General features: G+C 41.5%; 1 long non-coding RNA gene across 9 annotated transcripts in view; it reads left to right on the forward strand.

Annotated features, from left to right (window-relative positions):
• The window catches only part of LOC111265720 (uncharacterized), a 28,071-nt gene extending 15,342 nt beyond the window's left edge, over window positions 1–12,729 (forward strand). For 3 of the 9 annotated variants that reach the window (XR_002683618.2, XR_002683620.2, XR_002683621.2), the window contains 2 exons: window positions 2,743–2,849; window positions 9,785–10,281. This is a non-coding gene — a long non-coding RNA (uncharacterized LOC111265720). The other 6 variants (XR_015313148.1, XR_015313150.1, XR_015313147.1 and 3 more) reach the window with 4 other exon arrangements.
• Window positions 12,730–18,742: the final 6,013 nt, after the last annotated feature.

The raw sequence follows: 18,742 nt of genomic DNA on the forward strand, positions 1-18,742 counted from the left end.
AGCCTATAAACCTGCGGTTAAGGGACGTTCACAATTAACGTCGTATTTGTACTTACTACTACAATGTTCCCTCTATTCGTATGATGTTACCAGTCGATTAATGTCTGCAGTGATTTGTCTGAATCGACGCTTAACAGTATTCTCTAGACGTAATTTACGTATAATTAATTACGTAATTACGTTCTTCCATAGGAATTCTGGAGTATGATGTAAAAAATTTAAAAATATGGCGGCATCGGACGGATATAGGAGCGTTTGTCTGGTTAAACATAATAGATTTTTATGTCGCTGACGCACACACGAGTTAAGTTTCATACTTTATTTATTGGTAAAGGAGCCTTCGATATTTTTTTCGAGTAGTCCTTTGCACAAGGGTCATTTGACCAGTGGATCAGCTGTACTGGCCCATTAACCCAATATTCGTTGTGTGCAGAAGCTTGTTTATGATTTCATGTTGGTTCGAAGGGGGGTACTTATCGGTCATTGGTTTTCATTGATAATTGCTCTACAGGAAAAGACCGCCCTAAATGGTTTAGGGGGAGTTATCAACAAAACAGCTACGGATGAAAGGTTGCGCAGGTTTCCTGTATTCAATTTTGTCACACTCGATTAGGGCAGCAAGCCTAATTATGCATGATTATATTTTCAAGTCATTGCTCTACCTGGGTGGCGCCTTATGTTACCGCCGCACTTTTAGTATATTACAATTTCCTCAATCTCCGCACAAGTTAACGAATCACCCCAAATCTTAAACCCATCACACCTCTTTTACCTTCCTATGCCTGCTGATATCCGATGCTTTCTCCAGGCCCAAATGTTAGCTTTTTTTTTTGTCATAGCCTGAAAACGAAGGCGTCTACCGGTCAAACACAGAAGGACCAAACGGAAAGGTACCGACCACCTTGTCTAGTCACGCAATGGTTGATCGTGTTCGCATGAGCGATCATAGAGCCGACCCTTCAATTGTCAACATACATTCTAAACTGGGCATCCTGTTTTTATGGGTAGTCAGTGTCTTGCTACCTCGACTGATCGAAGTGGAGCAGGTTTGTTTTCACCTGTAAATTCGTATTTAGAAACAATAGTGGATAACCTGGTAATTCTTTGAAACTCTAAACCTCTTCCTAAGGCGAATCAATTTGTTTCTAACAACCAAAAGATAGCTCTTCTTAGAGTGGTATCTCATTGTCTCTATATCTAAAGCAAGATCTATGAAAAAAGTTTCCGCGCAGGAAACCCACCAAACATTTACTTGCTCTATGCAACGTACGAGAAAACCTGTAACCGTACGTTTTCCTACCCGGGTCCCTAGTGAGCCAACAGTCAATTTTTTCGTGCAAATGCTAGCTCTCGTTGCTCGCACCTTGAACGGATGCAGTATAGGCGTATCATCATAAGAAAAACAATAGAATGTCCTATGTATGATCCGATCATAGAATTTGCAGGTATAATCCCAGCATGAAGGTAAGATTGGTGAACCCTATTTCGACAGTTACGGTAGCACAACCTTATCAGTCATGAGTGCAATAACGCTTAGGTTGCATTCTATTGGGGACCACACCTGTAAGTAATTCCGGCCGTCCGTTATTAGCACACAATGACAAAGTTTAACGATATCCTCCTACCAGCAGAGGTCGCCTCAAACTCTGGCTCATGTGGGAACTTGCACTGAGCGTTCTAATGAGCCCGGTATAATAATCACTACCTAATCTAAGCGACAGATCATGTAATGGAGATCAGGACCAAGTGAAAAATGAGTCGAGCCATAATACGAATGATGTCAAATGTAATTCTACATAGATTTTTATTCTATGCCAACTAACCAGCAGCAATAGTAACAATTACCGTTTAGGAACTATAGTAAATTAAGGTATTCAACATGATTATTCAATCGAAAAATTCTCTATATACATATCTAATTGACGGCTAATTGACACTGACTCTTGTTGAGACTATCGGTAGCACATTGTCCGAACCAGCAAACGTCTCTCAGATAAATCCGTTCTGATCATTTCGTATGTCATGCAGACTCGCCAAGCAGGCATAACGTTGATGTTCCACGAGGCATTATTGTTGCTCAATGGTATACAGCGTAGGCTTTGCGACTGAGCCAGTGAAGTGAAATGAGCAGCCTTTGCACGACTTCACGTAAAGTTTAACGTCAAAGCTAAAGCTATTCAAATGTATCGCATCATTGGCTCTCGACAGTCACCTCGATAAGGAATAATGGACCGTATGTCTCATTTATCAGAAGCTCAGAAAAAGCAGCACGGTCGGGTAGTAGCAATACGGAGATAATAGCTTTCGATGCGGAAATTTCACCTATGTAGAAATTTATGAAACGTATTTGCCTGAATAATTTCGTTTTATTTCGCTATACGATATAGGGAAGGTCAATTTAGGCGCCACGGATAAACTGTTGCACTTTTCTTAATGAAAAGGGCTATATTTTTTTCTAGAACTAAATACGACAAAGAAGTTGAACGTGTTCCCAAATCAACGTTTCACACCATCAAAACAGATCATAAACGTGTAGATTATTAGTATTTCACCATCAGCAAACAAACCTTGAAAACCCTTTGGCTTTTTCTCATTGGTTCTTGTCACTTAAATGAATGTTTCTATTTTCTCTTTGTTGACAATCTGTGCATTCGATAACCTGTGACATCCGACAAAATGGATAACTGATAGATACAAAGACGACTAACGTGATCCTAATAAAGGCCGAATTTTTATTTCTAGTTTTTTCAGGCTCTCCACCATCACGCACAGTCAGCGCCCGTAAACAGTGTCGTTGCCTTCACAGAATCTTCGACCCATACTTTGTTTCGTTCGTGTTTCTAAAAACGGTAATAGCCTAGGAAAGCGATTACTAAAGGATGGTAAAGAAAACGACGGGTCAAAAGTGTTCGCCGGGTTGCGAAAGCGAGCCATTATCGAGTCGAATCGCAGTATCCGTCTCTTTGGCCAACTCGAACTCATTTCTTGTTACTACACCGCCTTCGGCGAATCGCAAATAGCGATCAGCGTTGCCCTTCTCCCTGGACGTTCGTTTGGCCGACAAATGATGTAATGAGCGCCGGGAGTGACTCAGCTTAAAGCTATTACCAGCCAAATGCAGCACAAACGTAAAGGAACAGTTCGCGTCTCTACGCTGCTACCATTAGGCATAAAAGCCAGAATTCTTTCATGGCTGAAGCAATCGTTTCACTGGCATTTTTTGGTCATCGATAACAAAAGTATACAAATAGATGTACAAGAAGCATACTAAGGACTCGAAAAAAAAATTGGCATCGTGTAACTTTAGAACTCGACCGTCTGCTCAAGGAGCTGTTGTGAACAGGCAAATCTTTGTTGAATAGACTTGAAACACCGCGTACAGTAAATTCAGGAGGTTAGACGGTGTGGACCTTAAAGCATTTTTCCGCCCTCTTTTTCTCTGCCTCGTGCGCACAAGTCTACTCCTCTAGGGAAAACCGTGTACATGCGCCTATGACAGTTGATATCTGCCCATAGTATGTACGATACCACTGAACTGAGTCACATCGATTCCCTGTGCTTCCGAAAGGTGCACCCTATGTGAGGCAAAGAAAGAAGCGCCTAATGTGCAGTGGCACTAGGGCCAGTAGAATCTCCCCAGAGAGCGAAAAGGCGGCAAGGGGCATTCGTAGTCAGCATACTCGTATATCCTGTGCATGCATGCACAGAGCCTCAATCCCGCATGCACTTACCCACCAAGAGGACCCCCTTTCCTCATCTGCCTTCCCTATGTTGGATCGTCAAGTTCTTCTTGCTGTTGCCTGGCCTTAGGGAATAGGCCCTTACTTGCTTAGCCGCTTACCGAGGTAGCCGGAGGGCTAACAGGTGGGCAATCTCAGCAAATTGGACTTCCTCTAACACCTTCCACTGTAACGCTTGATTATTCCTCCATACCTCCGATCTTTTGCTTTTCTATTGCAGGACCCAGTAGAGGGAAACCAGGCTGTGACCATCTGTCCCCTAAATTGCTACTACTATGCGCAGCAAATTGTTCGTAGAATCTCCATGTGGCGCACATAAACAGTGGTGGGATTCCTCCAGCACGTTAGATTCTTTCGACTGAATAGAGAGCCGCTTTCTTGTCAACATAGACTGCCGTGACCACGTATGGGAGATTAGCGCGGAAGGCTTAAGTCTTTGTCATGTAGGACTATACATTTATTGGCCAATTCGCAAACTCGTATTTGTCAGGTGATGGCCACGATGCTGCGCGCACAGGGACTCAACATACGTTTTCCTTAGAACAGTTTTGCTGCCCTGAAGATCAATAAGGAAACGTATTCAGGAAGCCAGAGGAATTATCGAAGTAGAGAAAGGCGAATCAGCGCGGATACGGAAAGGAAAGCGAGGCCGATGGTAAAGGTTTAGTCAAAAAAAAGGGCCCTATTCCAGCCTGATGGAATATTGCCCAGCAGAGTGAGAAGAGTCGCAAAAGACGAAACTATATCGCCAGACAGCAGTGGTCGTGGCAAAGGGCTAATAATCGAAGAAAATAGCGCGAAAGCAAAATGTAGGTTATAGGCAGCTTTTAAAGGTTAACACTAAAGGTAACGTCTAAATTCCAGAATAATATAAACTAATAAAAAGACTGGTGTAATAATTAATGGTATTATAAACAGCTGATATGGGCATCGTTTTCGCAAACTGAGCTTACCGGCACATCAATCTTACCACGATGCCCTTCATTACATAAAGTAGGATCACTATCTAAAAGCGCGAAATGTATAGCTTAAGAAAAAAAAGCAGGATATATCGATTCAAGGGTGCACTTTATCGGTCAGCTGTCTGATGTTCTAGATACTATATCTTTATATAGGATATTTTCAGATACGCCATAATAAGAATTTACTTGGTGCTCGCCCTATATTGCGAAGCTGCAGGTCGCTGGCAATTTCGCATCTGTCATCAATCAGGCGTTTGTGAGCGAAGCCTTTTGTAACATGTTCGCTCATTTTTTCTGTTGCCAAATGTCGCCTACCACAGCCACAGGACCAGTCAACTACAAACGACCGACCTTCGAGACGTACGACAGAAGCGTCATCGCCACTTTGTTTGCTCGCGATCTGTTGCAGATAGCGCCGTAGTTATTTACGTCAGGCTGCTCCAGTGTATGAACATCGGTGGGAGTGCTCGTAGTTGGTACCTGCCCACGCTAATGAATACTCAGGAAACAGACTTTCGACTTTCTGTTTTTAATAGTGTGCGCTTTGTTTTCATTGGCGTTTCCTTTTATTCGGCGACAGCTGAAAGACAACGCGATATTCTGTTTTGATACGACTATGTCGAAAGCCAGCCTATATCTCATCATATTGTCTTGTCACCATTGCGATTATTGTGGCAATATGAGTGTTGAATCATAGCTAGCTATTACGTCACATGTGGCGCTTGTTTTTGTTCTTTTTCGCTGTTACGAAAGGACTAAGTTATTTTCTCGCACGACATAACAGTAACATAAAATGTTCCTTATGAAAGCAATATCCTAAAGCGGCGTACCATCAAGAACTTTTCAAAGATTCTCAGCAGAAATCGTTCTACGGATCGCTGGGCTTTAATCTCTCTCCGGCAAGCTCCACAAGGTCCGCGAAAATATGCACTTCATTGTTTGAATTTAGGGGGGTTGGGTCCTACACAGTCCATTAGAAGATTGGCATCACCGATTCCGCTTAGTATACCTAACCTGAACTACAAGGTTATTAGCGTTCACCTGTGCATCGCTATAGATTGAACACTCTTTTCCCCTATAAGAATCGGTGGGAGCTACGGTGGCTTTCAGGACGTTCCTAATTGCTACTTTCGTTCGATGGAATGCTAGAACTAGCCGAAATCGAAACAAATACAACGCTAGTTGAGAGCTTCACAGGCTAAACGAAAAGGGCATTGAGGTGAGCTGTCAGGTAGCGACACAATGCTATGACCCATTGACAGGTGCATAGAACGATGACGCCGTTATCACTGCTGTGATAAGTTTTCACTAATGACCATTGATAAGTAATGAACTTTACTTACGGCGATAAAAAATAAAGTCACCTCAAAATCGAATCAATTTCTAACAGGCAAGAATAAACGAGTGCCAACCAGAAAGAGCAAAAAGTGGATTTTTAAATATATATATATAATTAGCTAAGATGTAATTTCAAGTTTAGTACCTTTTCCACTCATGGACGCACAATCGAACAAGGTTACAATACACTAAAGCATCTCCCTAAAGTGAGCCGATCGACTTTTGATTGTAACTGCAATACACACACTCAGCAAGCATAAGGCTGAAAAACTATAAAATATCTAAAAATACGTACAGAGCCATATAGATAAAGTTGATGAGTACCAATAATTCGCATCAAATGACTCCTATGCAATAAAAAGACACCTGTTACCCCCGGTTAGGTAATTCTATTTCAGTCGTCCTTTATAGTATAGTATAGTATATTCGAAGGACGATGCTGCGACGGATAATGATAGTGGATATTCTTAATGGTAAATGAACGATAATGTCTAGTGACATTTTTGTTACTGATTGTTGTTGTGAATAGCGTCTAACAATTGTCCGGTCCAGATCTGTTGCATTGACGCCAGTACCTAACGTAAACCAGACAAGCTAAGGGACGGACCGAATCGTTGCACACGCGCTTAAATAGGACCGACTATGATAAAGAATCTGTGAGAGGCAGCCAACAAAAACCATTATTATCAATCTAGCTTCCAATGTCTTCTATCGTAAATTAATTAGTTTCTATCAGTATCATAATATGTCGAAATTTAGAGTGAAATTTGTGTATATTGAACTGAGAAGGCGATCGTAATTATGATCCCGTGTGACGATCATATTGTGAACATTATATTAACCGTTTTAAATTAGTCTTAATTATTTCCATTGCAAACGGGTGCAAAAAATGATTTTCGATGGGCTAAGAATGCCATTGCTGCAGCGTGAAGTTCGGTTGAACCTTTTATCTTGAGCTTGCATCGTGTGCTATAAGGTAAATCCATTTAGAAGTCCACGATCCCTTGTAGGGATCACAGGAGTGTTGCTCCTGTTTCGACACTGACGATCTATCGGTACCCCATCTTCTGTCGTCGTAAATGACAGTGTTTACAGTTATGATGTGCCAAATTGACGCTGATAACGTCTGTTTCGTAAGTAGCGCATTGACGATTCATGAAGAGGATTTGATCGAAATACGCCAAAGGTGCTTTTAGACCTTTGAAACGTGGCTATTTAATCAAATAAATTATTGATTAAATAGCCATATGAGGAACTTGACTCTAGAACGAGCTAGCTTGGCTTCTCTAGTTAGATTGAATTCACTGTCGTTGACAATTGTTTTCACTAATTTCGGCTTAAATGAGACAAATTTTATACTCCGCTCACTTTGCGCACAACGTGATGCGTTTGGTCTCACCGTTTACCAGGTCTACCTATACAAATGGTTTAACCGCAGATCAAATCTTTTACACATTGTTCGTATAAGTACGAGCCCTTTACGCTGGTAAATTAATAGATAACACGTGACCTTTAATTTAAGACAACAATTACGTTTTCATTGAAATAATACGTTTTTTCTTTTGTCTCATCAGTAGGTGGTAGTCACTCTATTTTATGCTTGTCACCAACTACAGTTCTCGTCACTATTTCCGCATTGACGACTTACTGTAGCTTTAAAATCGATTGAATATATAATTTGTATTCAGTCATCTATAGTGTGAACAGACGTGCCCCCAAACAATATCATTCTGTCCTTGTGCCCCCCCAAATATATGCCACTCGTATTATACTCGAATGTCTATACCGCAATTTGCTCGCACGTCTATGAGCGCCGATCGACAGATAGGGTCAGGCGGCCCACAGTCGACACTCGGCATTATTTCAAAGAATTTTCCCCGTCGGATCTTCGGATCGATCCTAAAGTTGTCGGAGAGTTGAATTGCGACTCTAACATGTTTCGAAAAGGTGACGCATGCATAGCAGCATCCAGTAGAATAGCAGCTCCATCTGTCTTAATGCCATAGCAGTTCGTCTTCTGTGAATGTGTTCTGTAGCGGACAGTAACCTAAGCTGTTTTCCGCCTTAGCAAGGAAGGGCCTTAGAAGGCCTTTCTGCTCCATCGACACATCCGTTTCGTGCGATTGCCGTTTCACACGGTCTCATAGGCTATTCGGCGAGAGCCGTACCCTGTAGCTAGATTTAACTATGGGACCAAACGGGAGTCGACTCAAAACAGTCTAGCCTTGCTTCTCACAACCCGATAGTGATTAAAATGAAATCAGACAAAAGATCAGCTCTTCGTTGCTGTTTTCACGGCTAGTACGATCTGTTTGCCGTAACTGTCACATAGAGCGTGATCCGCACGCTGTCAAATCGAAAGGCCGCTAGAAAACAAAGGTCGCTGGTAGGGCCCCGTTACGTTGATGCCATTACACCAGTTCGATTTTACCTTTAACTGACACAGGCTACGCTTAACAAAAGGAAAATCAACGTTGATGATAAGTAAAGGGAATAAAAAGTAAATATTTCCAGTACGCCTAATACGTGCTTGTGAGGAAACGCATGCAAAATCGCCGGTTGCTACATGTTAAATCGCAGAGGTTAAATGCACTAATGCTTCATTCATTTTCTACTACTAAAGTTTCATTTTTTCTTGCAGTAATTACTTAGAATTTAGTTCAAACGAAAACATTGCGACTGGCAGAATAATTTCGAATCGTCTTTAACGTTCTACCGTTTCATAGACCTGCTGGTCTATGTAAAGATAGACTCTACCGTTACGCCCGTTACGGAACCATAACGCTACGGACCTTTAAATCGGTCATAGAGAGCCACAGAGAGTAACAGTAAAAAGAATACCTTACCTACGTAATAATGACGGCAGCTATCGGGATGATGACCTTCGGTCGGACCGCTGCGCAACTGCTCTTACTTACGATGACCCACTTTTGAATGTTTTCCACCCATCCGTATTTTGTAAGTCCATCGTGACGTCTTGAATGCTACTACCAAGCCGTTCTCATATAGCAATTAAATCCCATAATAGTAATGGCCACTATTAATAATAACAATTACGTGGTACATTCTATACTACACAGACACAATTCATGTATCGGAACACTAAAGGCATAAACACTAAAAGGGATCTAATTGTATAGAAAAAAAAGTCTTCGGTTAGCGAGCTCTAGCAAGCTTCCAAAAGATTCCAAAGGGTTTTTTGGAAGTGTTGTTTTTTTTGGGCATGTTTAGGCTAGGTGCCAGCGGGTGGATGCACAATTCGAACTGAGTTTTTTTTTAATCGATTTATTTTATTGTAAGCACGGTAACGCGGTGAGTTATAGTTGTCCTTGTGCTTTTATTCATTTCATCACTCTGCTAAGAGCTGATATGTGATCGAGGCAAATTTAACGTTGAGCAGCGCAAGGAACATAATATAGGCGGGTCCTATTATTCAGTAGCAGATTGCCCGTAAGTAGTATCCGTATGAAAAGTCTAATTGTTCTAGCTATATCGAGTGAGTCTCTTGAATCCTTAAGAAAAAAACATTTTTCCTTCATTTGACTGAACAAAATATCGAAAATTACACTGGGCTCATCAACTGACACAAAGTAATGTGCCTAATGTCATTTGGGTGGGCGAGGCCTTTAGCAAATAGGGCCTAATAAATCGTTTAGGAAGTCGACGAGCCAAAGTAGCTGAGTGCAATATGTCTTTTCAGTTGATTATCAGGTGTACTAATTCGATCGTTTGTTTATATTCCAGGTAAGAATTAACCGCGCACACGGGAAACTATATGAAGGCCTACGGATGATCGAAAGCTTGTGGTGAATCTTTTGCAAAGGGCATGCCATACGTTCTCTGGACGCTGCAGCTGAGTACGTAACAGTCTGGGATTTGAAGTCTTTGAAAAAGTTTGGTAACGTTTGCAGTGCATTGCCGGCAATTTTCCACAAATGCAAAAAAGTAGTAGCCCGATGATATACGATGTTTTTCATCGGACCAAGATTTCTCTGCGCGTAGATCACGCTACATTTATTTATTATCGCATTGGGGGATATATCGCACATGTATTTACACCGAGTAACTAAGTATAACAACAAAGTCAATATTATAACAGTAAATTCAATCCTCTGGAACAATATTAAGGTCGATTGAAAGATCTTATTCTGTGTGTGATCGTTATTTTTTTATCCTAGTGAACATTATACGTGGCCTACTAGGGGCAAGCGAAGCGTAATAAATATGATTGCCTCACACGATCTTGACTCAATCTACAAGTATTAGCGATCTTCGAGCCTTACCTTAGAACTATTTTCGCAAACGCATTTCGCAGTGTAACGGACACGGGTGTGGCCAGCCTCTGAGGTGTCTTTTCGGAGGGACGCAAATATTGCATATTGGACGCCCTACACGCGTTCACCGTTTGGAACTAAATAATGAAATAATACTTCGTTTTTAGAGGACTTAAAAAGTAGATAATGCTATTGTTGATATACATGAAACCAATATGAAAGTAAAACCGAAAAAAAAAGCTCAAATCCGTTTCTTGGTACGAAAGAAAGTAGCTGGGAAAAACATAGCCAGTGGTCCTCTGCCAGAAATATATATATATATATATATATAAGCCTGATTGCAGGACATATCATACGGGAACCGTGATGAATCCATTGAATCAATGGTGCCATTATAAATCACCGGATTATTCATGTATTTACCCGGCAGGATTAACTTAAAAAATCGTTCAGGTTTGCGACATCGTTGATGTACTGAAGGTCTGTGCTTTGTAACTATGTGCAACCATTATATGGAATCTGATGAGGTGGAGGTAATGCTCAGTGGATACGCGCGTACGCTACCGTTGTTGAGTTTGGTCGAATAAGCGAACGGCTGACTACTACCTTTTAACTGGGCTACTAGCGGCGCCATTTCCGCTATCTCCGATTTAGTGATACGAAGCTATCCAACGTATTTTTTTAATTGCCATTATCGTTTTTGAAATTACCGTTACTGCTGTTTTTCTGGGTGATACAATCCGCGTCGACAGAACCCGTACTAACGCCTGCTATGGAAATATCGATTAGTCATCAAAGTCGTCTTGGGCAATGCCTGCTGAGTGCGACGCCCTTAAATCTTACTTTTTCCCTGAATAAAATGCTTCGACCACGTGTAACCCATATGTGGCGAGGTCAAGACGTGCTATCTAATAAAAACTACGACGTTTGCTGCGAATCGTCAGCTTCTGTAAATCTATATTTTTAACGCTCAGTTCGACCGTATACAAAATTTTCTTATAAACAACGTATCCAAACGTTATCACGTCACCATCGAGCTTTACGTCACCAAAACGCTATCGAAAGTCTACGTTTATTTGCTAAAAGAAAAGCTTTTTCAAGGATTAGCCATCAAGACTAGGTACGCTAGAAATGGGTATAAATCAGTGTAGGTGACTACTGTAAAATTTTGATTATAATCGATCTGTGATTTGAAACTTTGGATCTTACGGTTCTAAGAATTAAGTTTAGGGTGTGAATAGGAGGTAGTGTTACTTGTAGACTATATCGCTTTATCTCACTACGTTTGTCATTTATCGGCCATGTCTACCAAATAGGTACTCACGCGTACTTATCTTTACTATATCACATGTTTGTGACCGATAGTCGATCCATTTATTCTGTTTGTGCTTCAAGTGGCACATTTATCATACTACTACTCTGCTTAGTACACGTTACGTAGGCTTGTTGTCAGGGGTCTTGTGACTCAGAAGTTTCCCAATCATTTTAACTCTTCTTCTGGAGTAATAGCCAGAGAGGTGTCTGTTTCTTTGTTTTTGATTAAATTATCAGAGAATCGTGGTATCCAGTGTTCCATCTTTCGAATAGAGCGTGTCGCTAGGCTTTGTCCCGTTTCGCAGTCCAAATATAAACGGAGAATTATCCGTTGCACGATGTACAGAGAACGGAGGGCATTGCTAAGGGAAAGCTAGACATCGTCACCGATTCTTAGGGATGGTACAAGAAGCAATCCGGTTCTATGCGTACTAGTCACAAATACCAAATATCGGATCTAATGCTTACAGTGCTCTTATTCCCCTCCGGGATAGGCGGCTGGCGTCATCAAAGCCGCAGCTCTATTGCGTCCTTTTCCCTGTAGATGTGTTTATATTACGTTGTCTATAATAGTTGATCTATGACGATCACACACACCTATGGTATTGGTTAAGTTTTATTGTTTTGTCGATAGTTCGATATTTCCATTGTGGACACCCTCGCTGAGAGGAAATGGTTCTCAATTGCGATAGCATACAATGATGCATTATACTGACTGAGCCGTTGTACACGAATCTATTATATATCCGACGTTGTCCACAAGCTCTCAGCTTGTGAAAATTGTTTCCTATGCATTGACGTTTGCAATATTAGTTTCGATTATTCTTTGAAGCACTCTATAGTAATCGGCACAGACTTCTATGTATAACCCACACGATATGTATGCTGTTTATTTGTTTATGTATAGATACCTCTAAATATTTTCCTTAGATAATTCTTTCCTGAAGCGCCATACGTTTTTTTATGTGTCGTAAGTGGGCTACGCAAGTTTACCGTTACAAATGTTTCTGCCGATGCATTAGATGTACGGGAATCCCGCAGCCTATAAAAAAATTTTAGCAATGTTGCTTATTTTTGGGTATAATAAAAATGCGAATAATAGCTTAACGTAGTAATTCTATAAAAAAATAAAAGTGCATGAAGTATTATAGCTCTATATAAATACCTATTATGTACATCATATTTAATTTTTACGCCAGTAAGTATCACTGCTTTCTAGTTCCCGTGCCGACACGGCCATCGCCAGTAAACCCACAGCCAAACTGTGCAGGTGTACTTATGGCAAGGCAAATATTGTATGCAAACACAGGGCGCGGTACGTCGTTAGCCGAGAAAGTTTCCCATTGAAACACGCTGCTGCCCTCCAATTGTTGGGCAGTTTTTTGCCTATGACATCGGCAAATGTATCGCATTGCGCTGCAAGGATCAGCTTCAACGGTAGCGATAGACGTGATGGCGTGGCTAGTGCCGGTGGCATGGTATATACTGTGTACAGCAAAAGGACCTATTAGATTCGTCACTGTCTTGATTTCTGGGTTACGGCGATGGCACAAACCCTTCACTGCGTACGAGCGCTGGCTATCTGTACGAATAACTAGATGTATACAAATGCGTCTACAAAGATGTAACTGTCCGAATCAACAGAATCTGAGAAAAAGGATACAAAATAGAAATGGAGTAGTATTCAGTTACTTTTTTGGCCGCCATGCGTCACGGCATTGCAGCTCATAGTACAACAGTAAAGGTCGTTGTCGCGATCGTCGCCATTCCGCTCACGCTTCTCCTTATCATCATCACCGTCACTGCTATCAGCACGCCGATAAACTAAGTTGTAAATATTACCACAATTAATTCAGACATGATATAATGCGGTGTGTGACTGCTAGCGCCTATGTATCTCGGTTAGTTCGGTTACGATGTATCGCCGACGCGTCCACGGCTTCTTGATACAGGTTCTGGCCATTTTATGATTTAGTTCTATATCAGCGCCAATTGATGCATCGATGGGCGATTGCTTTGCCCCATAATGCTTAGGGAGATTAGAGATAACACTGTTCAAAGATGTTACGTGCGACGTTTTTATTCCCGTTCTTTCTCCCCGATTCGATTTGACTTAACGCAAAAAAAACGCACGTTCGTGTATGACTCCGAACGGTAACTCTGCTGTGATCTACGATAGCTACGATAGCATACTATTATTGTTAATATTACAATGAATATTAGCGAATAATTAAATATTGGATGGAGATGGATAACCCTGAACAGATTATCTCAGATCTGTCAGGTCTTTGACTGTTTTGTTTCTACGTGGGACATCATTTGTATAATAGCAGTACATACATACATACACATGTGGATAGTTAATTCGGGACATATACATATATATATGTTGCGTAAGTAGAAATGGAAAAATATCTGTGTATAGAAGCACGGTACACTTCCGTCAAGCGAAGTTAAGCGTGAAAAACAGGAGTACAAGCGTTTGGCTTATTCTTTTTCTATTCCTTTAGCATTTTCCTACTTATTTTACTGCGTACGAAACTTCAACATATACTTGATCAGCGCTAGACAACGCTGTTGTCTAGCGCTGATCAAGTATATGTCCCATCAACCATATCACGTGCGAAGAACTTGGCATGAACTATGGGGAAATACCAGCTCTTAGCTACAATGCAGATCGCTATTGTAAATCGAAACATGTCATGCCTATCTACGGCGTACGTTTGCGAAAGGGAACCTTTTTTTGCGCAGTCCTCTCAGCTCTTCATCCCGACAATTCGGAAAAGAATATGCGCTGTTCCGAACGGCTCAAAGCGGTTCGGAAAAACTTCGCGATGTCACACGTAAGGCGCAATTTTTGTGCTGTTTTTCCGTTCTTTGAAATCAAACTAGTTCTTGGCTTATTCGATCAACAGATGATAGCTGTCCACGAGGTGAGTCTCAGGCAACACAACCGAACGCTGCTGCTAATGTCACGCGTGCCTCTGTTCGTTTAATATATATATATTTCAAATACAGGCTCTTATTGTTATCTTACAGTAGAGTATTAGGATGGAAGCTTATCTTCAGGAAGTACGAATAACTTTAACGGACGGTGCCCAGTTTCGTAACTCTTAACTAGAATAAGATTTGCTCCAAATATAAACGTGCGTTAGTTACCCTAAGGCGCTCGAAAGCTGCAGTGCACCGTAGATAATGTATCTTTGGCTTTATTTGTTGAAATGGTTTCGTTCGGTTCGATTCGTGTAACGCTCGTCTCACTCGGGTACACTTTTCTCGGTACTAGAACAACGTGAAGTCTTAGCCTAAACGTTTTTTGGTTCCTGCTTACAACGAAGTCATCACTGGACTATAATAAAGTTCTATATCAATTTGCTAGAACGGCTCGTCACGTATTATGAGACACTGGCTTAATATTTGGCTTAATATTTGTTAAGTAAGAGTTCATCAATATTTGTCGGACACTTTGCGATGTCTCAAGTTAATACAATGCAATCATTACGCCCAATCGTTCTTCTTGGCTCTTTCCACAACGGCCTTAATCCATCCAGGACAAGAACGGCTGCTTTCAGCTATCCTTTTCGTAGGCCCTCGATGACAGTGGACTCTGCGGGTGTTTCAACATTTAAGCTCCGCTTGAAGCCCTAGGTAAATAACGGAATAGTTAAACCGCCGAGTTATTATCATCATCATCGTGGTCATGTAATAGATACAATTCTAGCTGTTCAAAATATCATATACGGGTCGTTCTCGGTGTTACTCTCCAAGCTTTTTAAGCTAGGTTATCATTGAGAACGTATGGCACGGTAGGAGCTACAGAAACAGCTTTCCAGGGGCATTTTATCAATCAGTTTTAGCTTTGCGGGGGGTGGTGTACATGTCATTTGTTCCCTCTGACTGTACTGCTTGTAATTTGTGCTCGGCAGTCCGCAGTATGCATCCAGCCTAACAAGGCCTTATGGTAACAACAACGACAAGACCAATGTCATCACTGCAACAACAATAAGCACGCTCATACATATAGAAACGAATCGAAACATATATGCAGACATATATACAAATGTATGCAAGCACAAACAGAGCATATGTTCATTCGTTCGAAAACTAATCGGGACATGTATTTTTTTCGACCATAACTATACTATTCTTCCGATGAACGACGGATAAATGTCAAAAGCAAGCCATGCACGCATCTCGTGTGCACGTGGGATAGAAGTGCATGGCGCAAGGAACGCTGCATGCCCGTTGTTGATCCGTCTCCAACTGCTCAGCTTCTTTTGCATACTAACAAATCTTATATATGTGTGTGTGTGTATGAATGGACGGGATTGTACTCGGCAATTCGAGACACAAATCTGATCCGGGTCACCGTAGCTTCTATTTCTCCTTAATTTTCAAAAAGATAGAACCTGTCTACGAATCCGGTGAACCCACCTAACGCAACAGCGGGGGAGTCAAGGAGGATCTACCGTCAAACAAAGTGATCCGTAATGGCAGTTTTCTCTCCACACTGCCGTCACTCTGTTCGACAACGCATGAAATAATAGAGGATCGGCCATCTGTAATATCTATTTATAACAGTAAACTGTTCGCCGGTGAGTTTGCCTAAGTGCCTACTTGGCCTGCATAATTGAGACTAGCGCCATTATTCTAAAAGGTATTACATCATAAGCCACAGCGCCCTGTAACGTGGCAGTACCCCCCAACCGGTGCTGTGATACCCATTGTATATATGCCATATGCTGGACCCCTTATACTGTCTGTTAAATGGTCCGGGCTCACAATCTGTCTTTTGTATGCATAAAACTTCAGCAGGTGAAGCCGCTATCTGTATTTCGTACAACAGAACATGTGATATATATATATATATATATGTATATAAAAATAACTGCCTGTGTTGTATCAAGAAGTGATAGGCCGAAATGATGGTGACTGGTTTTGTCAATCTTTGTGACAGCACCCAAGTCTGAAATACACCACCAATACGTCTGAAAATATTTGCAGGAGTTGTGCAATGAAAATATCTTCCATTTTAGATTACTGGCGAACTCATGCAAGGCGTGCTTCAGGATAAGCTGGCCATTAAAATGATGCAACACTAACCTATCAAGCGTGCTAAGGAAAAAAGATCGTAACTTTGACATACTGCAATAAGTCGCTAGTATAAATGAACGTTAGCTTTCGCGATCAACCGTGCCTGGGTTAATATGCATGCATACTATTAAGGAACGGAGATAGCTATTCCAGAGGTTGGCAAATGAGTTTCGACTGAAAACGTAAATTGACATTGAGGATCCACTTGGGAAATATCGTTTAGGGTTTCCTTGTGTATATCCGACCTATTTATTTCTAATGTTATCAGAGTGATTAGACACCTGTGTCGATGGGTACTCAGGGCCCACATGCACAGAGACTAGCAAGATTCTCACAATGGCTGAAAGTGCTAAAATTTTCATTTAAATTAACTTTAATTTGTTTTCAACTTGTTTAATTAGTAATTTAAATTTATGCCTTATTATGCTCAAATGTGTCGCCTTCTAAACGAGTAAGTCATCCTTTATTACGAGCAAGTAAAAAAGGGTTCATTTACACGAGTATATAGTTCTAATAATCGCCTCCCTTCAAACCGCCATTACAGCAGCTACTAAACTGAGTCTTCACGTTTACCTCCCGTTTAACTTGGCGATTCAGCGGCGAAGATTATGATAGTGATGATGACGATGAGCACTGAGGAGATTTTTTGGTTACTTTAGACGATTTTCCCTGCGGCTTCAGTTTTGAATCTCTCCGCGCCGCACGTACCCTCTCTGTGTGGCGGACCCAAAATAGCAATAGATTTGAAGATGACCCATTTCGCATAGTAACAGCACCTAGTGGCAGTGGGCACTCGATGTATAATGTAGTAGTTGATCAACACGTTTCGTGCTTACCGCTGCTAGGATTGTGATTGTAGCAACAGTGGCCGTGCTATCTATAATGAGAATTAACTAAGCTACCCAGTCCAGCCACGTATATAGCCCGGGCGGACGACTAGACAGCCAGCAAGTTGGCACTTGTAGGCGCCAATGCGTTAGCTCGCGTTTTCTAAGGACCCTTGTATTAGGCCATGTTTGGGCCGATACCTTCTTGTCGTCATCATTGTCGTTATAGGCGCCTTTGCTAGATGGCCTATCGTGTTCGGATGGCCTGACGTAGCACATCGTAATAGCCATCAAATGTTCCGATGTTTATGATTCTTTTGGCGCTCCGCGCTGCGGTCGTTGTCGTGGGTGCAGCCAATGCTCCAGTGATGATGGCCGTGACAGTGATGTTGTGAGATTAGGTGCCTTGGACTCTGTTTCATCTGCTTCAGCTGGTCCGTCTTCTAAGCATACTCTGATTGTTTACGTGTCTTGTGCTTCTCGCTCAGAAACAGCCATGAAATCAGCCGACATGGCAATGTGGGTTAGTAGCACCACGTAGTAAGTCTTGAGCGGCTACTACTGGCCTTATTCTTGTGGCAAACGGTACCTTCTAGTCGAGCCAATTACATTCCAACTGCACTATACTCGGCTGGGTGTTCGTGAGCTTGTGTGTATATGTGTGTGTGTGTGTGTGTGTGTGTGTGTGTGTGTCAGGCCCTACGTTCAATAGAATCAATAAGCATGCATAAACAATGCAAACCGGCAAACGAATACGGCCGTGCATATGGTTTTAAATTTTTGTACAAAGCAGACTGTTAGAAAGCGTTCGTGTAAATCGGAAAGAAAGAATATGTGTCTTGAAACGCAAATGTCCGGGCGAGCTTGGATTTAAGTGCTACGTGAATCATCGACGTTGAAAGGCTGAGAGAACATAAACAAAAATGCCAAATTTAAGGTACCATTATGAAAAAGAAGACATACAATTTCAATAAACAGCCCCGAGCGTCAGTTTGTTGGCTAGTTCCTAGAAAAGCGTCGTTGGTCGATTTATTCTTACAGCAGAGAGAATAATATTTTTGATTCAGTGTCATCTCATATTAATTCAATTTATTTACTGTACTAGATAGAGTACTAGAAATGAGAAAAAGAACAGTTATTTACTAAACGCGCTCGAATACAATTAAGGGTTTTTTTGTCCTTGTATTGACATG

Source organism: Varroa jacobsoni, unplaced genomic scaffold (assembly GCF_002532875.2).
Source record: "Varroa jacobsoni isolate VJ856 unplaced genomic scaffold, vjacob_1.0 scaffold_1000, whole genome shotgun sequence".
NCBI lineage: Eukaryota > Metazoa > Arthropoda > Arachnida > Mesostigmata > Varroidae > Varroa > Varroa jacobsoni.